Source organism: Ornithodoros turicata, chromosome 2 (assembly GCF_037126465.1).
Source record: "Ornithodoros turicata isolate Travis chromosome 2, ASM3712646v1, whole genome shotgun sequence".
NCBI classification, from domain to species: Eukaryota; Metazoa; Arthropoda; class Arachnida; order Ixodida; family Argasidae; genus Ornithodoros; species Ornithodoros turicata.
Genome location: NC_088202.1, coordinates 134,895,629 through 134,912,345, shown reverse-complemented (window position 1 = coordinate 134,912,345; position 16,717 = coordinate 134,895,629). Strand labels below are relative to the sequence as shown.

At 46.8% G+C, this 16,717-nt stretch overlaps 1 long non-coding RNA gene across 1 annotated transcript; it reads right to left on the bottom strand.

The window, feature by feature from the left end:
• Positions 1-3,946: 3,946 nt before the first annotated feature.
• LOC135384106 (uncharacterized) lies at positions 3,947-4,922 on the bottom strand. The gene is made up of 3 exons (XR_010420257.1): positions 4,644-4,922; positions 4,327-4,452; positions 3,947-4,223 (listed from the first exon to the last, which is right to left on the bottom strand). It is a non-coding gene; the product is annotated as an uncharacterized LOC135384106 (long non-coding RNA).
• Positions 4,923-16,717: the final 11,795 nt, after the last annotated feature.

Below are 16,717 nucleotides of genomic sequence, written 5' to 3'. Positions count from 1 at the left end.
CATTTTTGATGCCAGAAGTATTCTAAATAAATAAATAAATACATAAATAAAACTGCACCCCACAGTGCAACACATCATGTCATCATCACCATCAAATTTGTTGTTGTTTGTATGAAAAAGCGCAGGACCGTATATGCAAAGCACAACTATTATATAGAAGTCAATACGTTTTATTAGCCGCACCTTCTAAAAATACTGGCACACTTTTGCGAAATTCTCGGTATATCTCGTACGTTAATTTTACTGAGGCGTATCTCATATTACACGAAAAGAGTCCGGTCTCTCGATGGGAAGCGGGGGGGGGGGGGGGGGGGATTAAAGTGCATGACGTGTGATCCCTGTTTGACCAAGGAGCTGTGGAACAGGCTCAGATGGACGGCCTTGTACGCCTTTGCTAGAGACCGGCTAGAAAGATCGAGAGTGGCATGCCAATGGGCGTACATTGAGCGTGCAGTAATTCAGTGTGGGTAGCCGGACAGCAACGCTGGCAGTGAACGAAGTAACAAAATAAAGGTGAAAGAATGTCAACCGTTTCTTAATGTTAAGTTGCGCGTTACGCACTATAGTGTCAGCTATACCGTGCAGTGTAGTGCAACCCAGTACAAGACACAAGATATGTCGTGCATGAATCGTGAGATATAGCCGTTCACAAGAACTCATTGCAGATTGATCAGTTCGACATTGATTGTAAACACGATTTGTCTGTTTGATCCGCACTGTTACCTTCTTGGGGCGGATGTACAAGTGTACCTGCGATGCGACCTGTAACATCACCAGTACAATGCTTGGCGTTGTGGCTTTAAACTCGCCCTCATGTATTTAGAGCAATCGTCATTAGTACGCTACTAGCTCTATTGAACTCGTCCGCCTTGCATACATGACAAGCTAAACAAACACGACAAAAATGGGTTGTATAATTGCATATCAGATGTACTAATCATGGATGCAAAAATTAGTGGTTTTCATTTCCACTGCTAGAACTGGCATGAATAGTTGACGGCAAAAGAGCAAGGGCGCAGGCGAGCTGGTTCATGAGGAAGGAAAAGGAACCCGAAACGAGGCAGGAGGACAATCACAAGATTACTCCGGTATGCAGCGGAGGTGATAGGGACTCAAAGAAAAACGCTATTAGTAAGTAGCATTCGTCCGCGTCAGCGATAACATACAATACAGTAACCCGAATATTAATTTAAAAACACAATGAACGCGAATAAAACGAAGAATCGGGAATGCACCGCTTCATGTCAGAGGGCCAACTTCTCTCATTTCCGTGTTCCACACATAGCATAAATTAGACGACGATGACTGGAGTTTTAATGGCGGATGGTCGCATAAAAATGAATTAAACGGGACGCAAAGTAAAAGTTAACAAGTAACAAATAGCGAGGCAGCTCTTCTGTATATCTCGTCTGTATTGTGAGGGGGCACCGTCATCAGCACCAGGGCTCGGAACCGTTATTTTTTGAGGTTCGGTTCCAGTTCCGGTTCAAGGTTATCGGTTCAGTGTGGGTTCGGGTTCAGCGCAACCAAAATAACGGTTTGAACCGATATTAATCCGTTCGAGCCAGTTTACATGTGCTGTGCTAATCAGTGTACCACACGTGATAGGTGATATCGGGTTCCGGCGATGGCTTGCTCCTCCTTCCTTCCCGCCTCATGCTCCCTCGCCTCTACACTTCATAGGTACAAAGAACCATGTAGTTCACAGCAGATCAGACTTTACTGTACGGGAAAGTGCTGGGAAATGGCGTACATCTCGCATACCATTGAACTTCATTGCAAAAGGCTATCGCCATTTTCTAAAGAAAAAGAAGAGAAGAAAGCATCACGTGGTCGATAGGAGTATCCCAGAGTCCCAAGCGCAGGCCGGCACGCTGCTCCCCGTTGAAAAGAGGGCGAGAGGCCGCTCCTGAGTTTCCTTCCTCCATGCTCTGGAGAACGCGCAAACCTCTTTCCCGTTATCGCCAGACGTCTGCGTTGCTCGTGGATATCACTGTGAACTATTAAAATTTACGTCGCCTTCACACTGCGGCGCTGAATAAAAGGAAGCAGCCTAGGCAACAATGCAAAGTGTGGCTGTCGTGTAGCACATCTTTTTTTTACACCTCGAGTTCCAAAAATGTACAGGGATGTCGTGAGCCTTTTCCAAGTGAGGCTGTAGGACGTGCATGGATTCACCACTTCTTGGGTTATCAATCTGTCCGCTCTATGAATTCGGCAGGATTCCGAGCTATGCAGGGAGCTAGTGTGCGGCAGTGGGAAGGTATAGGCACTTTTTATGGTTGGGCGAAACGATTACCGCACCATATGTTTTTTCGGTTCACTTCCGGTTCGCTCAAGGGGAGAGAAAAAAATGTTTACGGTTTAATTCGAGTTCAGTTCGGTAAAAAATAACGTTTTTTTTACGGTTTTCGGTTACGGCTCAGTTCCGGTTTCGACCCCTGATCAGCACCAATATCACGTCACTGCCATAGTTCACCTAGTCAGGCTATTGCGAACGGTAACTTCACTTGAGAGAACCAGTTCAACAGTTGCCGCTTGCGTCGATTCCGTCGTATGATTGTGTGTATGAGTGAGAAAAATGTAAGAGTGATTGGATTGGAAAACAAAGAAAAATATGGAAATGTAAGAGTGAAAGGAGGATGAGTGAGAGAGATGACTGGTTTGTCCCTTCAGATGACGCCTCCCTGGAAGTCGCTGAGAAGGCGTGTTAGCTTAGCTGAATTGGTAGAGCCCTGGACCGGCAATCCAGACGATGTGGGTTCGAATCCTACAGCAGGCTAACCTTTTCAGTGACTTTCATCTTTCATAGCTAACTTCACACCCACATTATGCTCAAAAACTATAAGGGGGATTCACCTAAAGTGATAAAAAATTCTAACTGCCAACGTACTCGCGGAGAATTGTGGGACTTTCAGCAATTACCTTCTGGGAACTTGTTGCCGCGATTTAGGAAGACTTTGGACAATTTTCAACGGAGGGAAATTTATTTTTGTCAATGCAACGTTGAAAATTGTCAAGCGAACCTCACTTTGTTTTACAGAAACATGAAGTCCCCCACGGATAACCGCAGACACGACAAAAACTATGCACAATATCTCAACAGAAATAGTCGAAAAAATTTGTAAAAATTACGCTTTAGTCCCGCCTTCTTGATTTTCACATAGAAGCCCGTGCCAAATGTGCGTCTAGAGGAGGAAGTGTCCTCGTCTTTTGCCTTCTTTGTGATTAGACGCTTGTCACCAGCGTCACGGTCAAAGAGGGAAGTATAAACAAAAAGCGGGAACTCTTCCCCCTCTCCCCGCATCTCCCGTGCGCTCTTCTTTGCGACAATCGAGCAGGCGGGGATAAAGCGGAAATTTTACTTTTTTCGACTATTTCTGTTGCGATACTGTGCATAGTTCTTTTTTTTTTTGGGGGGGGGGGCTGCGGTTATCCTTGCAGGACTTCATGTTTCTGTAAAAAAGTGTGGGTCGCTTGGTAATTTTCAAAGTTTAATTGAAAAACTAAATTTCCCGCAATTAAAACTTGCCTAAAGCCTGTCTTAATGGTGGCAAAAGTTCCTAGAAGGTAATTGCCGAAAGTCCCACAATCCTCCCACAGAACCAGTAACCGCCCATCAACATCCAGCGAACGTCGAGTTGTGGATGCTGGGTACGTCTCACGAACGTACACATTTGCTCCCGGCTACGTTTTAACTACGCCCGTACTACCGTGCTAATCAAGAGAAAATTATGCGAAATGGACGTCGTAGGACCGCCGATGCGGATCTTCGAGGGACCTGTGGGGGTTCTGTATTCCGGGTCCATAGGTATCGCGCGCCTATGAAAATATCGTAACTTTAATCATGAGATAAACACAACGACGCAAGTGTGCACCCAAAATACTTTATTCTATGTATACTTTATTTACATATGCATTCGTACATGCCTGCCGGCCCATGAGCAGTACAAATAATGAAAGAACGTGACAAGGTGCTATATCCAGATCATTCCCGTTCATACAGATCGTGATCACAACATCGCAAAGTTATGTACACAAGAAAAAAAAAAAACATCCATATTACTTGCCGTATAATTAGTTGGCATCTTGTATGGAATCGACGCAAGTGTATCTTCACGCTCCTTCACGCCTTATCAATGACTACCAGTCTCTCTATATTGTTCCTTTCTGTGTCTTCCGGCCTCTGGAATTCACTGGCCAAGTTCTGCCGCCGAGGCACACTGATAAAAACCACAGACATAATACGGGCATCATCGGTCTCTGCCTATGGCACATACGCATACCAGCGTTTGGCCATGCTTCCCGTTTACCTAGTATTCTTACCTGTAACGCATAAGACAGTCAGTAATTCCAAGACTGCTCATAGAGAAAACATCCCACACTCTCTGGGAGACGCTGAAACACACACAGCAATGAATGGCTGATGCTGAGCGGTATAGCCGTTTATGCCTGAAAGAACATCAAGAACACAGTGAGTGGAACGCAAAATAAAATATCAGACACGTCCTAATATGCCTCTATTACAAGCTCAGCCAGGATCGATTGCATTTTTTTTCACTAGGCAGTGGGCTACAGCAACTTGAAGAACAAATAAGTCCAAAACGCCAGCGCTAACAAACGAAGACACAACGGACGTTTACCTGTATTTCGGTCATAGACAGTGGCATCCAATGGAGAATCCGTTGCCTACAAGGCATATGCACCTAACTCTTCACAAAATTCAAGCTGTACTGGTGCTGTTCGCGTTGAAAATTAGCATATCACTCCAAGTCATTGCAGACGCCGCCATGTTTCTCCAGCCTCTCCAGCGGCGTTTGAAATCATCCGCACAACGGGCTATGACATCACGTGACTCTATCTTCTGCGCGTTGCGAAACAAAAAGCCTTCTGCGCAGATTTCTCCTTTGGCGGCGACGCAGTCAGACGACAGAGCGGGAGAGAAGAAGGAGGCGGAGGGTCAAGAGCGAAAACGAGTGCCGAACGGCTCTTTGTGGACACAGTGCGGATGGGGTGCGCACGGTGTCCACAGGGTGATATATGTGGGACGTCTGCTGCTGTATATTCATTGGAGCATCCCAACTAACGCGTCCAGGAGACGTTCAATGGATGTTCATTTTAGGCTGCGGATGCTCGGACCCTTGTCGGCTGTCCAGGGGCGGTTACTGGTTCTGTGGGCTCCGGCGAGTACGTTGCCAGGTAGATTTTTCTATCACGTTAGGTGAACCACCCTGTATATGCGTGCCTGTGCACGTGTGAACATGTATGTCGATGTGTGTATCTTTCACGTACACTGGTTAAAACAGGCCGGGGGGATGTTGAAACTGGCTTGCAGCTGTTGACCACACGCGAGTGACGACTATAGGATCAAAAAAAAAAGAAAAGAGAAACGATGAAGGTGGAGGGTTGAAGTTGAGGTACGTATTGAGGATGAATGAAACCGGTGAGACCGAAGTGCAGTGCGGATGGAAGCTACGCTAGAGGGGTCTTTGCGCAACGCACATTTCTTGCAGAAAACGCACGAGGTGACAAGTTTTTCTAACGTGCTGCCTTGCTGAGCTCAGGATCGCGGGTTCGATCCCGGCTGAGCACGGTAGCGATGTGGGAGAGGTAAACTTTGCTTCCAGCACCCTGTGTCGGAGGTTTCCGGCGCACGTCAAAAGGACACCAGGTGGTCGAAATTATCCGCAAGTACTATACCCTGCGGCACGTGCAGCATGTCGCCACACAAACATGGTGACTCGCCTTACAATGTGTAAATCTACTCTCAATTTTGTAGATCGTTCTGCACAACAACCTCCGAGGTATAGGACGTTCGCCAATGTGCCAGTCCTGGAGTGTGCAAGGTATAGGTTTCGCGCATAGTGTTGTATGCGCGGCATTCTTTCAGGCTATAACAGGTGGTGGTGGGTGTATTGCTAAATGAGTTCGCCGTCGTCGCCCTCACAGAGGTGGGCAACGTCACGACTTAACGCTCTTGGGGGAATGTGCGTCCTGGGCTGACTTCTAAGGGAGTTTGTGCCGACATATGTCATTACTCGTTACGCTGTGAAAACAGAACTTCACCACATAGCACTCTCAGGCCAACCATCATTCCGAACGATATGATTCTGTGTCCTGGTTTTGTTCAAAACAGGACAGGCTGCTGCCTAGGACATGCATAATGTGTCCCGACAAGGTGCCCCCTCCCACTTTCAACAAAGCACGAGACAGATTCATATCACTCCGAATGATGGTTGGCTAGGAGCGTGCTATGTGGTGAAGTTGTGCTTTCACAGTGTAACGAGTGCGACGTGCACGAGAATTTGAACACGAGACACGCTTCTGCACAATTGCCCTTTCTCTGAGATAATTATATGTTCGTTCGTCAACAGAATAATCCCCACAAAAGCCGAAGCAGAATAAAAAATAAAACATACATGCCGAAACGAACCCACCGTGATATAACATGCGTAGTTGTCAAAGCAGAAATGTTACATCAGTAACGCCCTTGTTTGTTTTTTGTTTCTGCGTCGTGCACCAGGAAGTCATGGCGCGCTTGCAGCCCTGGATTAAGAAGCCACGTCGAGGAGCTGTCATGCTTATGACCTGACACAAAATGTCAAATTTTGTAACAGCTTCGTCGTTATACTCTATTTTCGAAACGACAGAAATCCGATAAGCGTGACTTGTGCGGAATGCTTTCTGCGGGATGCACTCTGGGAAGTAATGGTGAACAGTGAACACCAACGGAGTTTGTATAACCGACTTCCACGAAATTTGCGTCCTTCTACCGACTTCTCACACTTAGAGAGATTTACGAGTGGAAGCCTTCTTTTGGTTTTCGTTTGTTTGTTGTTGTGTTTTCTCTCTGTCTTTTCTGTTTTGTGTCCAACTGATAAAGGAAAGACACTTTTGGGCACTTCTGGGAAACTAAAAGACCACTGTTTTTTGTGCACAGTCCATAGGCTCGCACTCAACATTACATCAACATCATTCCTTATCAACATCAAAATCCATCATTCGACATCAGTATCACAACCCATCAACCTCATAATTCGTAACCGATTGTACAATTTCAACATCATAAGTTAATAACACAATTTCAGTCATAAACTTTCAAACCCAGAATTGCACACTTCACCTTCAACTTCAAAGCTCATTTTTGGATATCAGCTTTGAAACTCATCGTTAGACATCAGTTCCAAACAAACGACTTCAACTCCAACATTCCATCCCGTCATAGGCCATCATATCACATCGCAGGCGTCACTCACCAGCACTTCATTTTCCGTGATGTGATGATGAATGATGGTCACCATGAGTAAATTTGCAAACATACGCCCCTGTATTACATTCATGAAAATATCCAATGACATAGGAGTTGCGTCAACCGGCTCAACACCCGCGAGGTTGCGCTAATTATTCCATTTCACTATAGTGAAATTGGTAACTGCTATAGTTACCACCTAGGTCAACATAGCGTTTGATAAAAGGTGTATAATGGTGGTAAAAGCAATTATCATATATTCAAATTGCTACAAAAATGCGTACGTAGGCCCCGCTCACGGAATCAGAACCGGTAACCCTATCATTCGTAGGTAGCAGGTAGAAGTTAGCAACCTTTTTGGGCACAACATACCCGACGACTATTACCTCCTAAAAGGTGTAACTGCTCCACTGTTTTTGCTAAGGGTGTGTAATGTATTCCACCTCACGCCATCTCTTACATCTATTTTTTCTTCGTGCTCGTTATCGTTAAAGGTTTTTATGTGTTTATATGTTTTGTTCCGCATTCAAAAGAAGGTGGTGGTGGTGGTTGTGAAAGGGCTCACCGTTGTCGGCCTCACAGAGGTGGGCAACGTCACGACTGACGCCCTGCAGGAATGTGCGTCCTGGGCCGACTTCTAAGGGAACTGTGCCGACTTATGTCTGAAAGCGTCTGAGGAAAACCCAGGAAAAATCGCAACCCCAGGTCCGTGGTTTTGCTCCTCTGTATTGTAAGACTGCACAATCAGGCTCCAGGTATACAAGTACAGTGCTGGACAAAAGTTTACAGAACACGCTCCGGCGCGTTCCGTCCTTATAGATTGACACGCTGGCAGCGAATGGTACCGTACTTTTGTTCGGCGCTGTACCTAAGGTACCCTATCATAATCTGTCAAGGCTAAAGATTATTTTTCTTTTCTCTCCGGAATCACACACCTTCCAGAACACCATTACGTATAGTGATACACTGACATCTGTACGTCGCACCGTTACAATTTCTACAGGTGCACATTTAAGTTGGGCCCACGCTTATATTCGCAACTGAGCGCACCAATCCTGCTGCAGCAGTGTGACCAGATGCCAAGAACCGTTCTGTGAATTCCAACAAAAGCTAAACAACAACAAAGACAAATGGAGCATGTAGCACGTATTCGTGAATCACGGAGAGCCAAACAAAACAACCGTGATGGTATGAACACGTACATCAGCTTGTCTACCCTTGAAAATGCGTAGCGACCCTGCCACGACTGGCGTGCAGAATACATGTGTGGCGTGATATTTCTCTCCGTCTGCACTCTTATCAAAATGAAGAGAACCTTCACGACTTTTGAACGCTGAAAGCGTCCACGTTTTTCCTACCAGAAGATAGCATATTTCCACGGTGAAACCGGCAAAGTCGTCAACGCCGTCAGATTTTCGACGGTCTGTTTCGAAAAGGGCACGGTGCCGTCTAGCTACAGAACCCTCGTTAATATGACCCCCGTTAATCTGACATACTCGCTTTATGACCGTTTTTCTCGGGAACCGTTCCGCCGGCATGTAAATCCCCCTCGTTAATACGACAATCCGTTTATCGGACAATGACCAAGATTTTTGTCACAGGTAGGGTCAAACACGGGCATTATATTCCCGCTATTATGACCACGTCACATGACCCTCAGAGTAGTCCTGGGAGAGGCCATCTCGTACCTCGCTGAGAGGGTGACACGTGTTGAAGTAAGGGCGTCACAGGTTACCTTGTTATTTTTTGAGCAGATAAAGGTCGATAACGTGTCCGCAATTGATGGTGCTATTGCCCATTTAGAAAAATTAATGACTGAAAATCGTTTGATGTAGTCGTTGTTAACAGATTTTTCAGAAAATAAATCATAATTACGTTGGCTTCTGTTGTACGTAGCGGTGTGTGTCCGGTCCGCTGAGGGTGCGTTTCTCGTTAATATGACAATTCGCTGTATGACCAAAATCCGCGGGAACGGCAGTGGTCATATTAACGAGGGTTCACTGTATACGGCCCACCTTGTATAGGCTGCGATGTCAAACGTTTTCCTCCGTTTCAAAGCTTCGTCCCTGTGGACCTTGATCCTACCTATCGTTTGCGCTCACACAGTGTTCTATTCTATTAAAAGTAGTTTGGGAAACCAGGAGATTATGTAAGTCTGTGTCGATGCGGACATCTTAATTCAATGAAAAGATGGCTAAGAAGCAAGCGAGCGTGTGAAGTTGATGCATAATGTAAAGCCACGAGGCTACGGAACACGAAGGGACAGACACAACACGAAGTGACTTCGACGAAGACACAACACGAAGACTCCGTGTTGCGCCTCTCCCTTCGTCCTCGCAAGTCTCGGGGTCTTACATTATGCATCTTAATTCAATTTGCACTCTACAGTACACATTCCAAACCTTGTATGGCACGTAGGGATTTGGGCAAGTTCAGGGTGGGTCAAAGATCGTAAGAAAAAACGTGAGAGAGAGACCTTCACAATAGGGGTGGAGGAGTATAGGTAGGATAATGGATCATGTGGTTTTTCCACTAATCGAGAGGTAATAACTTAGTGGTAATGGCAAAGGAGTAGATACCTAAATACAGTGCTCCGACATAGTTTCGTAACGCACCGAAAGGCGTACTGAGGAAAAGCAGTTTTAGCTGACTAATGTCTGCTCGACTGGTGCCTGACATGTATGTCGTTGAAAGATGAAAGTCACTGAAAAGGTTAGCCAGCTGTAGGAGTCGAACCCACATCTTCTGGATTGCCGGTCCAGGGCTCTACCAATTGAGCTAAGCTAACACGCCTTCTCAGCGACTTCCAGGGTGCGTCATCTGAAGGGACAAACCAGCCACTCTCTCTCACTCATCCTCCTTTCACTCTTACATTTTTGCTCACTCATACACACATTCATACGACGGGATCGACGCAGGCGGCAACGTGTCGTGTTATGAAGTAGGACGTCACCTGTCCTGTCACTATTCTCGAAACAACCGAAATATGGCAGTCGTCGAAAAAGCCAGAGAGTGGCAGGATTTTGAACCGCGCATCTCTCGCCTGCCTCAGCCTCAGAAGAGCTCATTTCCAAATGGAAACTATACCTTCAATACCAGGCTGAACACCGTGGAACACAACGCGCTTCTTCTTCTTCTTTTTCTTCTTTTAACTGGAGGTTTGCTGGAGCTACGTGGTGACTTCATATGTCGCCTGCAGCTCCATTTCCTGTAGGCTGTGTAGGTGGTATCCACAGAAAAGTCTGTAGCATGTGTCACTCTTGAGTGAATGACACGTGACACTTTTGCTTTGGGTCTCATGTTTTTGAGTCAAGGTTTAGAAGCGGTCTGCAATGCCGCTTTCTTTGAGAAAAACGAAGAGGGCTTTCTCCGCCTTCTTTTGCAATTTCGAGCAGGACCATTTACCTAGCAGCCTACAAAAACTGAAGGGGCGCGAGTCGAGCTTGCTTAGGACAGCTTCCAGCCTTTCTCGGTGCTGTTTGAAGGCGGGGCATTGGATGATCACGTGGAGCGTATCTTCCCGCGTCTTACCATGTTGCGCATACACTCTAAGAAAAAAATGAGTAATTTTACTCCTTTTGGGGGCTAAATGCATTGCCACAAAAAATAGTCCCTTTCGGGAGTAAATGCACGGGAGTAAATGAATGTCATTGAGTGGAGACTGCATTTCACGCGCTGTTGTAAGAGTCCGAGGTACATACTTCGTCTGCATGCATGTAAAAACTTTGAAGCAAACCGTCAAATCGTGATTTATTAAGTGATATAAAATCGTGCGCCATACATAGTGCACAACAACAACTTTATTTTCGACCTTGGAGAGTGGGTAGTTTTAACGCAACAGGCGATACTCTACCCCATTGCTGGATGGAATGGGGGGAATAAAATAACGAGCCCTTTCACAATAACGATCGAAGTCCGATGGTGTCCAGAAATGTCAGAAGAGCTTTGAGCGCAGAGCGTTGCTGGGCTGGATTGGGCCAGGGACCAAGCAATTTCGAGAGGGAGAAAGGGCGAGAGTCCAGCTGACGAAGAGACTCGGAGAGTGTGGTTCGGGAAGGTTCGTAGTGAGGGCAATGAAGAAGAATGTGCTCCAGATCCTCAAGAGCACCACAGTGGCAGCAGGTGGGAGAGTCAACTTGCATAGGGCACAATTTGCGAAGAAAGATGAGCTAACTGTTTCTTAGTATGTGTGGTTGGAAAATTGCTACGTTGGCTGAGTTATACAGCCCTATGCCCTTCAAATTGACCAAGGGCACATTTTTATGTAGACTGTTGCATTCGGGAGACCATTCGCGAAGTTCAGTGACACCTTGCAGTCCTGGGGAGTAAATATCGGGACTAAATGTCGGGTTAGGAGACTAAAATGGGGAGTAATTGCAGACTAGGGGAGTAGAAGCTGCGATTACTCCCCGTTTTACTCCTTTTTTTCTTAGCGTGTAGTAGCGACGCTGATCTCCTCATTCCTTTCACAAAAGCTGACGCCAAATCATATATCCGACGACGGACAGTACAACGATCGGTACACCAGTTAAAAAAGAAATCTCAGAATGTCCGACTACCTATCCCACATCGATCAGGAAACTAAATGGTATCGTCCCTAGAAATCAGCATAGGTCCATCCAAACAGCCATCCACAGAATTCGCCTGGGACAACTCTACACAACGCGCCGCTATACCGCCGAGCGTCAGATTCAAGATATAGTCAGTCCTATGGAGCTCACAGGTTGAGAAGCTACCCTGCACTTCCGGCCCTCTGAGACATTTCATTGAAGTTTTAACGGCTTAAAATACACTCTTAGGAAAAAAGGAGTAGTGTTACTCCTTTTTGGGGACTAAAAGTGTTGCCACACACACAAAAAAAAAAGAGCCTCGTTCGGGAGTAACTGCACAGGAGTAAATGAATGTCACAGAGGGAAGACCGCTCTGTTCTAAGAGTCCCAGTTACATAATTCGTGTGCATGCATGAAGATGTGATGTGATGTGATATGATAAAGAAGAAAAAAAACGTTGAATCAGACAGCCAACCGTGATATATCGAGTGATCTTGCGGCAAACATAGGGCACAATTTGCGAAGAACGAAGCGCGAACTGTTTCTTGCTCTAAGTTGGCTAAGTTATACAGCCTGCACGATGCCATCAAATTGACCAAGGGCACATACGTATACGTAGACAGCTGCATTCGGAAGACCATTCGCGAAGTTAAGTGACAATTTGCTCGCTTTCCGCATGCCACGAAACACATCTCGTCAGGATGCTGCATTAATCCACCGCATGCGCCTCGATGTGGCCTTTACAGCTCAGTGGCGTTACCGCTTGAGACAAATTGATTCTCCCACCTGTTGCCACTGTGGTGCTCTTGAGGATCTGGAGCACATTCTTCTTCATTGCCCTCACTACGAACCTTCCCGAATCACACTCTCCGAGTCTCTTCGTCAGCTGGACTCTCGCCCTTTCTCCCTACCGAAATTGCTTGGTCCCTGGCCCAATACAGCCCAGCAACGCTCTGCGCTCAAAGCTCTTCTGACATTTCTGGACACCATCGGACTTCGATCGTTATTGTAAAGGGGCACGTTATTTTATTCCCCCCATTCCACCAAGCACTGGGGTAGAGTATCGCCTGTTGCGATGAAACTCCCCACTCTCCAAGGCCGAAAATAAAGTTGTTGTTGTTGTTGCAGTCCTGGGGAGTAAATGTCGGGGTTCTGGGACTAAAATGGGGCGTATTTCCAGTCTAGGGGACTAGAACCTGCAATTACTCCCCATTTTACTCATTTTTTTTCTTCTTAGAGTGTACTGTCAGAGATAGATCATGGAGGTAAACTTGAAATTCTTACTCCTCCAATAGGAGAATATGGCAGTTGAAGAAAAACTACCAGCAGTGGGATTCGGACTCACAACCTCTGATTTCCAGTCAGAGGGTGTGGGTTCGAATGTCACTGCTGGTTGCTTTTCTTCAACTGCCATTATTCCCCAATTGAAGTATATGAGACTAGCGTTGTGAGGCTTATGTTGTGTTTTTTTCCGCTATATTCGATTACCTGATCTATACCACTACGTCTTATTCCTCCGTTTCAGATTTGTGTCTTTGCGCTTGGCAAGCACTGCCGCACGCTGTCTTACTCCTGTAACGTTTACTGACCAGAATATAGCGTCGTAGATGTGTGTTTAGCCGTACGCTGTGTGACAGAAATAATTGCATAAAGCAAAGGAATGTTGACGCAAGGGGGACTTGGGCAAGAGTAACGCGAAGTACGGTACGCTAGCTGTATAGTGTACCAGTCCCAGTGGCAACGACAGATGAGCGTTCCATGTTAAGACTAAGAGATGACCTAGGCTGGAATCCCGGCAATGGTTGTGCTGTCTAAGTAATGGACCTTTTTCACAGCGGCCTACGAGCATGCGCATGACCTAGAGGCGCCGGAGAGGGTTATCTCCGTCTTCACTAGATGGCGCAGTACGGGAACGACAGAAGTGGGGACCAGTGGGGAGACCGCACGAACGGCGCCAGCTCGTCGGTCCCACTCCGGACCGGTTTTGGTCCTTTGTGCTACCCACCTGTTTTGACGCGCTGAGCGTGGTTCGCTGGAGGGCCGCTACGATACGACACGTATGTGAAAAAGGGCCATTTGCACTTCATAATTGTCATAAGAATGGCGTACGCCCCCCCCCCCCCACACACACACACCGTTTCTATCAAATCAATGGAGAGAACGTTGTCATTCGTGACGATGGTTAGCTAGGCGCATGCCATGCGGTGAAGCCCTGTTTTTATAGTGTACCTGGAGTAACATGACGCCACATCATCTGGCAGACCGCTCAGTAATAACACGCCACCAAAGCTACGTAATAATACTAACAATAACAACATAATAGGGCTGTCTGCATGGACAGATCATGTAAAATGCAAATTGCCGGAAATGGTGCACACATTATTACGCAAGTAAGTCGCGGAAACGGAAGTCATTTAGGATTCACAAACAGGAGCTACTACTGAACGGAACTAGTAAGTAAGAAAAGTAATCTTTCCGCCCGTGTACGCGCACACGCAGACCGTACATGCAGGTATTCAGATATTTAGAACACCACAGTAACATGTAGACCACGTGTTCTATTGTGATTGAGAAAGGTAACAAAGACAAAGCGAAATATTTACAATATTCTCTAAATGAGCGTGGCATCCGACACCGAGGGAATCGGGCACCTGGTCATTTGCGACACTGCGCACATCGGTGATCGATAAAATACGCAGATATGAAGGTCAGAGACAAACGGGGGCAGTTAGTCGACATTCCTCCTCGACGTCAACCATCCCCGGTGACTTAATGGTCTTCATACCACGTTGACAGCGGACACTTTTGCGAGAACGCCTATCGGGAGCACTTTGTCGTGAAAGCGCCGGGTGCTACGCATTTTGAATGATGATGCACCAAGAACGACTCCAGCTCAAAACAAGCACGTGGCTTATCTACGTCTGCAGACAGGTCTCTAATAGTGTTCGTTCCTTCTACTTTCGCTGAAGTGGAATGCAGTGTTGTTATGACGACATAGCGCTGTCGTTCCACGCGCCAGACTAAAATTTTTCTGTTTCTGAAGGGTCCCTTCAATGCACTCTCACATAAAAGTACCACCGCATATTTCGTTTAACGACTCCACTTCGCTGAGTTTGCTGTCAGCTTTGAGTGTCCTATGGCACCGACCTAAAAGAAAGACTGATGGGACGACAGATACCATACAGTTTTTTACATTTATTTTTTTAAATGTTTTGCTTACATTACATTATATGTTAAATATAGTTGTAAGAGAGCAAGGAAGAAGAAGAGACGCTTCCGTCGAAGATATTCTTTCACACTTTGCACCGTCGGCCATGTAATTAATCACTTCCCTCTCAATTTATCCTCGTAAATTACTGACGTTTTACTTTAACTGTAACTTCTACCTCAGGACTCAGTCACTCGCTCAGCTTACTTACATGCACGTAATTCCATCTCGTATTTCGCTTGTTAGCCTGTATTAGCTTGTATCAGCTTGTATCAGCCTGTCGAATCTTCCATCTCATCTTCTGAACGAGTTCACAACATTGACGTTGCGAGGTGAGAAGTGGCTACCTTTACTTAAACCCATTGGTGCTCGCCTTGCCTTCCGATAGGCCTACAAGAAAGGGTCGTCGAAGAAACATTTGTGGACATAAGCAATGGACCATTTCCATATTCGCGTCGCCCCTGGCGACGGAATGTCGAACGTCGTGTCTTTCCCCTCAATAATGGTGACACTTTTCGGACTGGCACGTTGCGTTGGAAAGTATAAGAAAGAGAAGATTGGAAGAAGAATGCGGAAAGTGGTGAAAGCGCATTGTACTCATTACCAGACCTGAAACGCCCGCGTAACCTTGAAACCGATTATCTCCCCACAATGAACATGACAGTCGCCAGCAGGTGGGTCCATGGCGACGTTTTCCGCTCAAAGATGGCGGACACAGGGGCTGGGCATGCGCAGACGCGTTGTCGGAAAAGGTCCATTACGGATTTAAAAGGAAAATATGCAGCCGTTGTCCGGATACGGAGATATCCGAAAGGGGAACAATGGGCTCTCGCCACATCAAGGCAGTCCAGCAGCAAGTCTCACTCCTGCAAATTCTGTGCGCAGGGATTGCGTAGATGCACTTCACAAACTTTGCACACCAGTCTTGTATTCTTCTTGCACTGTCTGCAGCGGTCCTGCTTTCCTTGGGTCACTGTGTAATGCCCTGCTTGTCCCGCTCTTGGGAGGAAAGAGAAGTCGCCAAGTGGACCTGTCCTGCTGAACGGACCATCACAGGCTGTGAAGAGTCCCTCCATAACATGTCTCGTGGAACTTACATCGTCGTACTTAGATTCACAACCTAGCTCCGGGTGAAGTCTCTAGGCTGCGATGCGGAGCGTTTGCAGGAGGTTTGCGAACAGTGGCCAGTACCATTCCTTGCTAGTAATGACAGGCCTGTAGTCACTGAGAAACCTCTCAAAAAGTCCACTCCAGCCATGAAGCTCAGTTCTGAACGTTTAGAGGAGATGGTGTTTCCCTACATGGGTCCTGACCGGCGATGATGGAATGTCCCGGCGGACAGATGTTGGTGGCCTCACGCTAGGACGGTGCCGGTGGAACTGACTGGCTTGTGCCGTGACGTGCGGTAGTAGTGGGGCGAAGGTTTAGATCCGCCCCTATGACTAGGGTGTTAGGCAGTGGTGCAGTGTAGCTGTGGTGGTCGACTGGTTCGGACGTGTCTGCCTGGACGCGCGATGGGTTGAAAGCTGTGCGAAGGAGCACACCCTACTACGCGAGCAAGCAAGCGGTGGCGAAAGGTGGCTGACGCTGCGAGACAGCGCCGCCAAGCTGAATCGGAGGAAGCCCGAAAGGCTCTTTTGGGCCGCGAATGCTGTCTTGCGTCAGCGTTGCGTAGGGTCGTGGGAAGGGCTTAGTAGCGTTCGCGAAGTG